We start from the raw sequence: 10,909 nt of genomic DNA on the forward strand, positions 1-10,909 counted from the left end.
GTACATCCAAGTTTAGTTGCAGGATCTGAGGGAACGGATGTAAGAACAAAACTGGACAAGAACATCTGAAACAACCACAACCAAATTCACTCTATCCGGATGGAGCAATTTAACTGGATAGTTTTTTTTTAAAGGCCGAAATGAAATAGAGTAACAAGGCTGTTTTTAAAATGTAAGGAATAAAAAGTACAGATAATTGCGTGAAAATGTAAGGAGTAAAAGTAAAAAGTCGTCTGAAAAATAATTACTCCAGTGAAGTATAGATAACCAAAATTTCTACTTAAGTAAGGTAACGGAGTATTTGTACTTCGTTACTTGATACCTCTGACAATACATCACAAAATTTGCAGTGTAAAATATCAGCAATTTCTCTACTTTTGTAAAACCTTTCAGAGTTTTTCCCAATCCTGGATGTCTCACAGATGGTCCTGCTGGTAAAGCTGCTCTTGTCTCTCTTCAGATGAGACTTGGTCTGTTTTCAGCTTTGACTTTCAATTGATTTAGTCAGTTTTTGTCTATTCTCTTTCGCTCCCGATTGTGTCTTTTTAACTTGATTGAGTGGAAGGTTGTTGAGAGGAAGTTGGGGAGGACGGCAGGACCAGGACAGAAGGAGAAACAGGGAGGAGGAGAACGATGACACAGAGCTGAGATCACCGCTGTTCTGGTCTGGTGACGAGCAGATCGAGCAGAGGAAGAACCAGGCAGGACCGAGGGAGGAAACATCACCAGGGATGGATTCCTTCTGTCCCTTCTGCCTGTACTTTGATCTTTCACTTAAATCCCTGAAACAAACTTCATTGTTTGCGGCATCATGAAGTAAGTTTCTCTGTACAACCAACAACACATTCATTCAAGTAAAGTCATTCTGTTACAGAAAAGAAAACATGCATATCAAGTTCCAATGTTTCAAGAAATTTCAAAATAAAACGAATGACCACTTCAAATACTTGTATCCCCTGTACCTATACAGGACTTTCTCAGAAAATTAGAATAAAGTCCTTTATTTTCTGCAATGCAAAAATGTCATACATTCTGGATTCATTACAAATCAACTGAATTGTAATAAAAATATTGCAAGCCTTTTATTATTTTAATATTACTGATCATGGTTTACAGCTTAAGAAAATTCAAATATCCTATCTCAAAATATTAGAATATTCTGGGAATCTTAATCTTAAACTGTAAACCATAATCATCAATATTAAAATAATAAAAGGCTTGCAATATTTCAGTTGATTTGTAATGAATCCAGAATGTATGACATTTTTGTTTTTTTAATTGCATTACAGAAAATAAAGAACTTTATCACAATATTCTAATTTTCTGAGACAGTCCTATAGTTTAGAGTGGGAGCTGTTTTTTATTTATTTTTTTAATCATCTAAACATTTTCTGTCATGAGCAGATATGTTATTAGGTTTTATTTGAAATCATTGTGTAGTGATTTTCATTTTCACCCAAAACATTAGCTGTTTTGATGGTTATAAGATGAATAGTTAAGCTCCCAAAATAGTCGTATTCTAATTGACAAAAATAAATGAAGTTGCAATAAAAAGCAAGAAAACAAGGCTACCTTTTTGTTTTAAGTGGCATTTGTGATCATAGTTCCATGAGGTAGCGCTTAACAAAAGGTTTTCCCAAAGTAAATCCCTCTCCCCGTGTGTTTATATCAGCTACTGATGAATGAAGGCTCTTGATGCGGCGCCGTCCGAGGGATCCCACATCACAGATGTCCGGCTTAGACCGCTGCCCTTGTCCTTTACGCACCAAAGACCATCCCAGATTCCTGGAATCGCTTCATAATACCGTGCACTGTCTTCCAAAGTGTGATGGTCCATCCCTGATGCCTCCAGGCCTAGAGAAGTTGATATTACCTCCCAAAACAAGATTAAAATAGCAATTTAAAGTAAACAATACTAATACAATACTCTTGGTGTGCTTTCTTCCTGCTCCAACTAGTGAGCACACATCATCGTGAATTTACCTACACGTACAGTAGGTAAGTCATCAGAATTACGACTGAGTGGTTATCTATTGTCTCTTTTAGACTCACTTCCTCTGGCCAACACAGTGGCTGCACTTTAAACTATAATTCCCTCTTGCCACGGCACGTTTGGGTCGTTGGTCCTTGACTTGTACTTTCCTAGAGAGGGTTGTGTTGTGTGAAGTTGGCTGGTTAAATGGGTGTGAACCCAGGGAGGAGATTCCTGGGCGCTTAAGTCAACAGCAGCTGTGGTTGGTGACGAATAAAAGCTGTCCGGAGAGCTTTTTGCCATCAGCTGCCTTTTCAATGTGAAAGGAGCGCTCAGGTGAGGGAAGTCAGTGACCGTGAAGGGTTTAACCGCGCACATAACGTACGTGCAGAGACACACACGCAACATGCGCTCAGACACTTGTGGATACTAACGTTTACCTGGAAAAGAGACTCATGCAACGCAGCTAGTTGAAAACAAAAAAAGCCCAAACGCGTGGATTAAAACAGACATTCGCCAACGGGAACAACACAGACACCTGGCTCACACTGAAGCACCGCTCTGTTTGCATACCTCTCCCTCCCTAATCATCCTCTACACAGCCACAAAGCCACCATTAAAACTAGGAAAACAAAAACACACAAAAAAGAGCCAACAGACGGCTTCCATCCCTCTTACACCCATCCCTCCTTTCCACCTTCCCTCCCTTTCTCCGTCGCTCTGTGCCAAATGTTTACCTTCCCTCGTGAAAAGAGAGGGATGTGGACAGACAGGGTGAGAAAAGAGAGAAATCTGGCCGAGGGGAAGGGAGCCAAGGCCTTTAAAGTCAGCAACAGAGCCGTGACAAAAGCCTCATAATCTCGGTGTTGTCTTTCGGCCCCTTTTTTCCTCCCCGCACATCCTGCCAAGTTTGTGTCTGCGTGAATGTAAGGGAGTTAAAGAGAGGAGGAAACCAACATTCTCTCAGTAGAGTGTGTGTTATTCAAGCCAGTGGGTGCATTTGTTTGAGAGAATAGTCAAATGTCAAGGCAAGATGGTGTGTGTTTGTGCGAGAGGAGATGGGGTATGATAAGGTGGTGCACGTGTGCATGCGGATGACAGGAAAGGAATCTTTCCACACTTGTGCTGACATCATTCAGGCATATAGAGGACGTTTGGAAGAGGCCCCCCTTTTCAAAGGCATTGGCCTGCTTGCCTTCACATGTGGGATGCCTGTGTGTTTATGTGTGTATTGAAGAACATCCACGATCACCAAACCTCACCTGTTCCTCTTTGACTCACAAACCGCCCCTATTCAGCGCTCTTCCGCTAAGTCGTTACAAAACATCCTTTGGTCGTGTAGTTTGTACAAGTATGCAACAGCTCCTCTGCCTCATCTGTTTCACCCTCTCCAAAAGTATTAGTGCACTTGATTTTATTACATTTGGGGTCATGCTTTTATAAATATATTAAGGGCTTTATCCCACAAATAAGACTTAACCCTCTGATGCACAACATGGGTCAAAAGTGACCCGACTGAGATTTTATGTTCTTTATCTTTGTAATAGATTTATCTTTTGGTCTTCCAGGTAATCCTCAATTAACTTGAAAATGTAACAATATTCTGAGGCTGAGAAGCTGCCCAGGAGTCAGGACCTACCCCTGGATCAAGAGCTGTTTCACCGAAAGATGCCTGGGATATGTTTATCAGTGACAACATCATTGAGAAAGTTATAAAATGCACCAATTTAGAGGGAAGAAGAGCAGCTGCAGCTAAAGGGAAAGAGTGGAGAAGCGTTGACAGTTATCTATTGTCAGATGTATTTGTGTGTTCCAAAATGAGAAATAAACATGTTACAAAAGTTACTTTTATGAATGTTTGGTCCAAATTACAACTAAAATATTTAATTGAAGAAAAATAGTATTATTATTACCGTATTTTCTGGACTATAAGCCGCACCTGTATATAAGCCGCATCCGCTCTATTTAAAAAAAAAAGATATGCAAGCCGCAAATATTTATGTTGTTAGATTAGACATTTACTACATGTGCAGAACCATTTTGAAGTGTAAATGATGTACATGTTTGTACCTAAATAGATCCTTTCCTAACAGTGTCTTTTAACACGGCAGCAACTTTGCTGATTAAAACGGGACAGAACCAAGAGAAAATAACCAGTATTTATTTATCTATTTATCTGTTTGAAATCTTCTACCTACTTCTATCTGCTAAAGAAGAAGTAGCGTATTCTTCTTTGCATTTATTTTGTCTTAGTTTTTATTCTAATTCCGGTTAGAGCGCCCGAGCGGTGGAAGAAAAATCCACAGAATAGCCGCACCTTTGTATAAGCCGCATGGTTGAAAACCTATGAAAAAAGTAGAGGCTTATAGTCCAGAAAATACCATGTGTGTAAACTTGATATAGTAATACAAAAATGAAGTATATTCAAAAAATAAGGCTGGAAACATATAAATAATGATGCATGGTACTCAAAAACAAGACATCTAAAGAATATGTGGATTATTGAATACTAAAATACATTGATCTAAAAAGATACAGGAAAGAAAAACTCTGCCTGCATGACATAACATGGGATATGAATGCGGGTCATTTTTGACCCATGTTGTGCATTAAAAGGGGTGTACTTATTTTGTGCATCAGAGGGTTAAAGGCTGTATCATACAAAGAAAAGGAAACACTGGAATAGGATATGTCCCCAAGAAATATATGACAGTCTATGTTATGTCACCCTGAAGGTCCATTCCTCGTCATGCGGATCCCAGTTCGAGGCAGCTGGTCCGCAGGCTTTCAGTTACCATAGAAATGTGTAAATACCGTGTACACAATATACACAACGTTCAAAAAGAATTATAGTGCCACGCACAGTCTGATAAACGTTCACGTCTACACAGTCTTTAAAAAATTAAATGTCAGTCCCTTTAGGTAGAAGCCTTAACTTCAACGTCTCACCAGAGATATAGACAAAAGGAATCAGACCGCGCTCATCACCCTGAGCGTAGGGGACGTCCTGTGCTATTTCCTGTTCTGCATTGGCCATAAAAAAAAGGAAGTTATTGCATACCTTTCCCAAGGGAACTTGACCCTCTTAACAAAATGTGTCTGCAATTCACTGACAGGCATTGTCCTGGCTGCAGCGTGCTGTAAATGATGGCGCTGACGAGAGCAGGCGTCTCCTGCGGCTGCTGGGGGATTAAAGGGGCCGGATCTCTGCACTACTGGAGCAAAATGTGGATTTGATCACCTGCCTTAAGTTTGGGGCTGCTGCATATTCTTCACAACAGGGGAGCTCCCCCTGCATCACCTCTCTGTTCGTACGTTTGAGGGACAACATTTTGAGTCAAAGCCCTGTCCAATTTCATGGTTTTAGGAATATGAATTTGCTGTGTGCTGATGATGTGCTTCTCTTGGCTTCCTCCAGCTTGCACTGGCTCAGTCTGCAGCTGATCGTGAATCACGGAGAGAGCGCTGAGTACCAGTGAGTCAAGAATCGGGTATTTGATATAAGCTCTCTAGGTTGGGGATGAGTAGTTGCATCGACTGGAGGAGGATGAGCACCTCAGGGTCTTCTTCTCATGTTTGAGAGGAAGAGGAGATTAATAAGTGAATCAGTGCAGCTGCACTGATGGAAAAGCTGCTCCCATCTTCTAAACATGATCAGCCCACGCAGGTGTCTGGACGCTCAATAAATACTGCAACCCTCAAGAGTAGCAACTGGAGAAATACGGTTATTGATAAGGGTCTTACACATTACTTTAGACTTAGGGAGAGTTTAGTTTTTTGGCTGAGATTCAAAGTTGAGCTGCTCAAAGTGCAAAAGAATCCAGTGGTTGACTGGATTTGTTTGATGCCTAGTTGGTCTACTGGGAGCAGACGTAATACTTTTTACAATTCTCGGTCCATCACTGTTCTCCATTTACATGCTTCCTCTAGGTCATATTATTACAAAAGACAATATTAAATACCATTTCTATGCCAATGATACACAATTATACCTTTCCTTTGATTATAGCAACTCCAATCAACTAAATAACCTCCACATGTGCATTGCAGATATCAATAACTGGATGGCATCAAACTTTTTACAACTTAACTCAGAGAAGACAGAAATCCTCATCATAGGCCCAGACTCCTCGCAAAATCATATTTCTTCCCATCTTGGTCCCCTCTCATCCAACATCACCACTTCTTGTAGAAACCTTGGTATTATTTTTTTTAAAGGTTTTTTTGGGCTCTAGTGGCCCTTTATTGGAGATGCAGACTGGAAAGGGGTAGAGAGAGAGAACGGGGAAGACACGCAGCAAAGGTGCGGGCTGGATTCGAACCCGCGACCGCTGCAGGAGGAGGACTGTAGCCTCAGTATATGGCCCGCTGCTTAACCCACTGCGCCACCGAGCGGCCCGAACCTTGGTATTATTTTTGACAAACACCTCAATTTCAATCAGCATATAAATTCCGTTGTCCAATCATGCTTCTTCCAACTTAGAAAAATATCAAAAATCAGGTCATTTCTTTCATCTAAAAACCTAGAGACAGTTATACATGCATTTATTTCATCCCGGTTAGATTACTGCAATTCACTTTTTTCATGTCTCACTCAGCAAAATCTAAATAAACTACAGTTAATTCAAAATGCAGCAGCCAGACTCATTACACGGTCCAACAGGAGAGAACATATCACACCAATTTTAAAGTCCCTTCACTGGCTCCCAGTCCGTTTTAGAGTAGAATTAAAAATTTTAATTATTACGTTTAAGGCTGGTATGGGGCTAGCTCCTGATTACATAGCTGACCTCCTGACCCCATACGAGCCTGAACGCACCCTGAGATCCTCTGGTGGGTCATTCCTGGCCATTTCTTGGTCCAACTTAAAGACCAAGGGTGACCGGGCCTTTTCTGTTTTAGCCCCTCGCTTATGGAATGACCTGCCGGAGGAGATCAGGGTAGCTAACACACTGTCTTCTTTTAAGTCACTTTTAAAAACTCACTATTTTAGACTTGCGTTTAACTGACTGTATTATTTGTCTGTTTTCATTATCTCTCAATTGTGTCTTATCTTAATATTGTACTAATTGTTTGTTTCCTGTTTTTAATTGCATGTAAAGCACTTTGTGACTTCTTTCGAAAAGCGCTTTATAAATAAAAGGTATTATAATGCACTGCAAAAACTCAAAATCTTACCAGGAATATTTGTCTTATTTCTAGTTAGAATGTCTCATTTTTATTCAAAAAATCTCATTACACTTAAAACAAGAGTCATTACCAGAAAAAATAACTTGTTATTTGACAATTTTCACCTGTTTCAAGTAAATTTTCACTTGAAATAAGTAGAAAAATCTGCCAGTGGGACAAGATTTATCTTCTCATTACAAGCAAAAAAATCTTGCTCCACTGGCAGATTTTTCTACTTATTTTAAGTGAAAATCTACTTGAAACAGGTGAAAATTGTTGTTCTTTCCAGTGATGAGTCTTGTTTTAAGTGTAATGAGATTTCTTTTTGACTAAAAATTAGACATTTCAACTAGAAATAAGACAAATATTCTTGTTAAGATTTTGAGTTTTTGCAGTGTAGCAGACCCAGAACGTGCTGGACATGATGTCAAGTGGGAGTTTTGGTGTCATCCTGGATAAGCCCAAATGGATAGGTTGGTTGGGGCAAATGGTGTTACAATGATGTGAGTAGGGCAGACCCAAATGAAAGAACTGGCAATAGTACCAAACAAAAAGTCTTTATTTAGAAAAAAAAAATGCCACAAAGGCAGGAAAACTGAACTGAAACAAAAACCAATGACTATAGCAAACGAGAACCAAACTGCAAAGGTGAGCACAAGAACATGACGAGATATGAAGCAGACGGACTGTAAGGGGACGAGACGGGACCAAGTGAAGTCAAGCAGAGCTGAACATACAAAGAAACAGTGAGGACCAAGAAAACAAGACTAAACAAAACATCAAGGAACACAAGAAAGCCGATGCAACAACAATAAGTACCTTCCATTACTGTCCTAGAAATATACATTATAATTAAAAATGTAACAAACATAATCATGTTTGTGATTTATTAAAACTACTTGAAAGTAGATCTTTCCTACTGCGACTGTTATGTCGCAGTAGGAAAGATCTAGAGACATTTGTGAGCTCCAAGTAATAATTGACTAAAAAGCGGTAGTACCCTTTCATTAGACTTTCACCCTTTTATGCCTCACAAATGAAATAATACACAAAAAATGTTTAATATTTCTTTTCTTTGAAGGGTTTATTATATATTGGAATTAACCCTCCTTGCCCAAATTTGTAATTTCTGAATAATTAATTTTTGTCTCCTTACAAATTCAGAGTACCGGTACATTTTTTTTATAATCGTAGAAAGCTTTTTCTTTTCTTTTTTATTATGTGATGTTGCAGAGTCTTACCAATGCACCAGTTAAATATGATACATTTATGACCAATCAGGTAACCTGGTGCTGTGCATGTAATTTTTGTCTTTTGAAGAACTTCAAAAGACAAAAAAAGTTGCAAAAAATGAATGGTTGGAACAAAAAAATAAATTCATTTTTGCCGTTAAAACTCACATTATAACAGTAGTTTGGTTTCAGGCGTGTACATAAATCATAATATTTTAATTAATCATCCCCATTGGCCTTTCTGGGGTTGACACAATAATCTTCATTCATTTCTCTCAGAAATGAAATCATTCATTCATTTCTCTGTTGTTTCAAGCTAAATGCTGAACAGTAAAAGTGATGGGAATCACAGATTATGCCCTGTAGGTTTAAGATGAAGCACTTTTTGTACGCCTCGGAAAGACAAATAGCTCCAGTGTGAAATCATTTAGTTCATGTCATGTCTTGCCTAAAGGGGATTACACTTACAGCACTAAAGGTAAAAGACTGAAATACTGAGTGACAAAGTGTGAAGTCTGGATCAGATTAAGTAAGAGTCTCTCTCTCACAAACACAAACGTACTTGCAGACACGCACACACACAAAATAAAGATGGTCATGAAGACGCTAATAGAACGAGGGAGTGGTGGACAATCTGTGGGAACACGCCGCTGAATAATCACCGCTGACATAAGAACAGTTTTCTTTAGCTTTCTGATGTGGCAGAGCTCATTTGTACAGCCTGGAGGCAAACAAAAGTGTGCGTGTGGATGTGTGTGTATCTGTACAAATGCAAAAGGAAAAAAAAAAGAAAAAAAAAGGAAGTAAGAGAGCTATCAAGATGAAAAAAGGAGAATAAAATGGATTGCGTACATCTCAAACTGCAAAAAACAGTGTTTTTACTGTTTGAGGGGAGTAACAATACAGGTGGGAAAGTGTGGTTCTGTGTTGGTGCATAAGGGAGAGATTATACTGATTTAGTCTTTTCCCCGTCAGTGTGTGACACCATGACAGCTTCGGCAGCCCCAGGGAGCCATTTCTCTCTTAAGTGAACCTCACAAAACAGGAAACGACTCCAAATCCCAGTGGAGCACAGAAGGGGATCAGGCCCACTGATTCTGTACAAAACTCCACACACACGCCTGAACGCGCATGTTTTTACACATGTCCCATTCAGCGCCTGGAAGTTGCGTGCGCAGGTCCAGCACACACACACAGTCACACCTGAGTCCTCTCAAACACACATTATTCAGCACCCTGACAACCAGGGACAATAGAGGCAGAAACGCAGGTCTACAAAGGAGGAATCGGCCTGTCTGAACACATCAGGTGTCCTCGCCACCCGCTTAATCGCAGGGAGCTTTTCCTTGCTGCGATGACTTCAGGTGATATCACGTTTCCGTATGGATACACTTGTCTTTGCCTTCACTTGCAGCTGTTTTGTAACATATTTGAGGGAGAAATAACAAGTTCCTGAAGTTCCATCCGGCAGGGAGGGACGGTGGAAACTCCGGCTGAGTGAAGTCAACTCAAAAACTTCAAAAAGGACTCGGTAATGTTACTTAAGCATTTGCCTGTCAACCTTTAAGTCTACTCTTGTATAGGCCAGTAAAATGAGGTTTTCTTTTGTGTAGAACATAATCCTAGATGATCTTTGTAAATGGAACAGGTGCTGGTACAGTGCAGCGAGCGGCACGCAGACATGCCAACGCTGAAGGAAGTCTCCAAACATCACCGGAGGACAAAAATATTTCCAGCTCATGAAAGTGGACTAATACTCACATTAAGCACATATGCCTTTGATAATCCACTTATTTCTTTGAGGAGAAAAATCATTTTTATAAATGACTCAACTGTTTTCATATCAGTTTCTGAGTTCAAAAAGAAAAACAAATGTTTTATCGGTTTAGGTTCACTTGACTAAAAAGGACTGCGTACAGGATAAGAATGCATATAATTATGTATTCAAAGATTTTGGAAGAACAACAACTGTAATTTTCTACAGAGGATTGTGCTTCATGTATTTCCCACTCATGAAATCTCCTTTTAGTCATTTTTTTCAACCAAGTTGGACCTCTTTAAATCAACATGAATGGATTGCACTTATATAATGCCTTTCAACCCTAAGCAGAGTTTGTTATTTCTTTTATGATTATTTTTTTGTATTGTTTGTTAAAGGAGCTTGAGGCCGGATTGTGGCAAGATTTATGAAAAAAATCTGTATACATTTTAAGTTTTCTAGTAATAATGTCAGATGAAGCGTTCCAAACCAAAAAGAATGAGCCCTCTAGTGTATCTCTCCTTTGCCTTGAACAGGCTGTGTGCTGCAAAATGTGCTGCAATTCGGTCCCGAATTTCCCGCCCTGGGCTGCGGATGTGACGTCACATGACGCTGCATGCACGTTCTCCACGTTCTCCCGTGCCGGCTTCACTGTTGGCTGCAGTACCCCCAACGACCGTCGTGGTGAAGGGTGGCGCTAGAAAGTCTAATTTCTTAAAAGGAGCCTCAAGCTCCTTTAAGGATTCCATTGTTTTGAATTTATTAGGTGCGTGAATG

Source organism: Cololabis saira, chromosome 7, assembly GCF_033807715.1.
Source record: "Cololabis saira isolate AMF1-May2022 chromosome 7, fColSai1.1, whole genome shotgun sequence".
Classification (NCBI taxonomy): domain Eukaryota; kingdom Metazoa; phylum Chordata; class Actinopteri; order Beloniformes; family Belonidae; genus Cololabis; species Cololabis saira.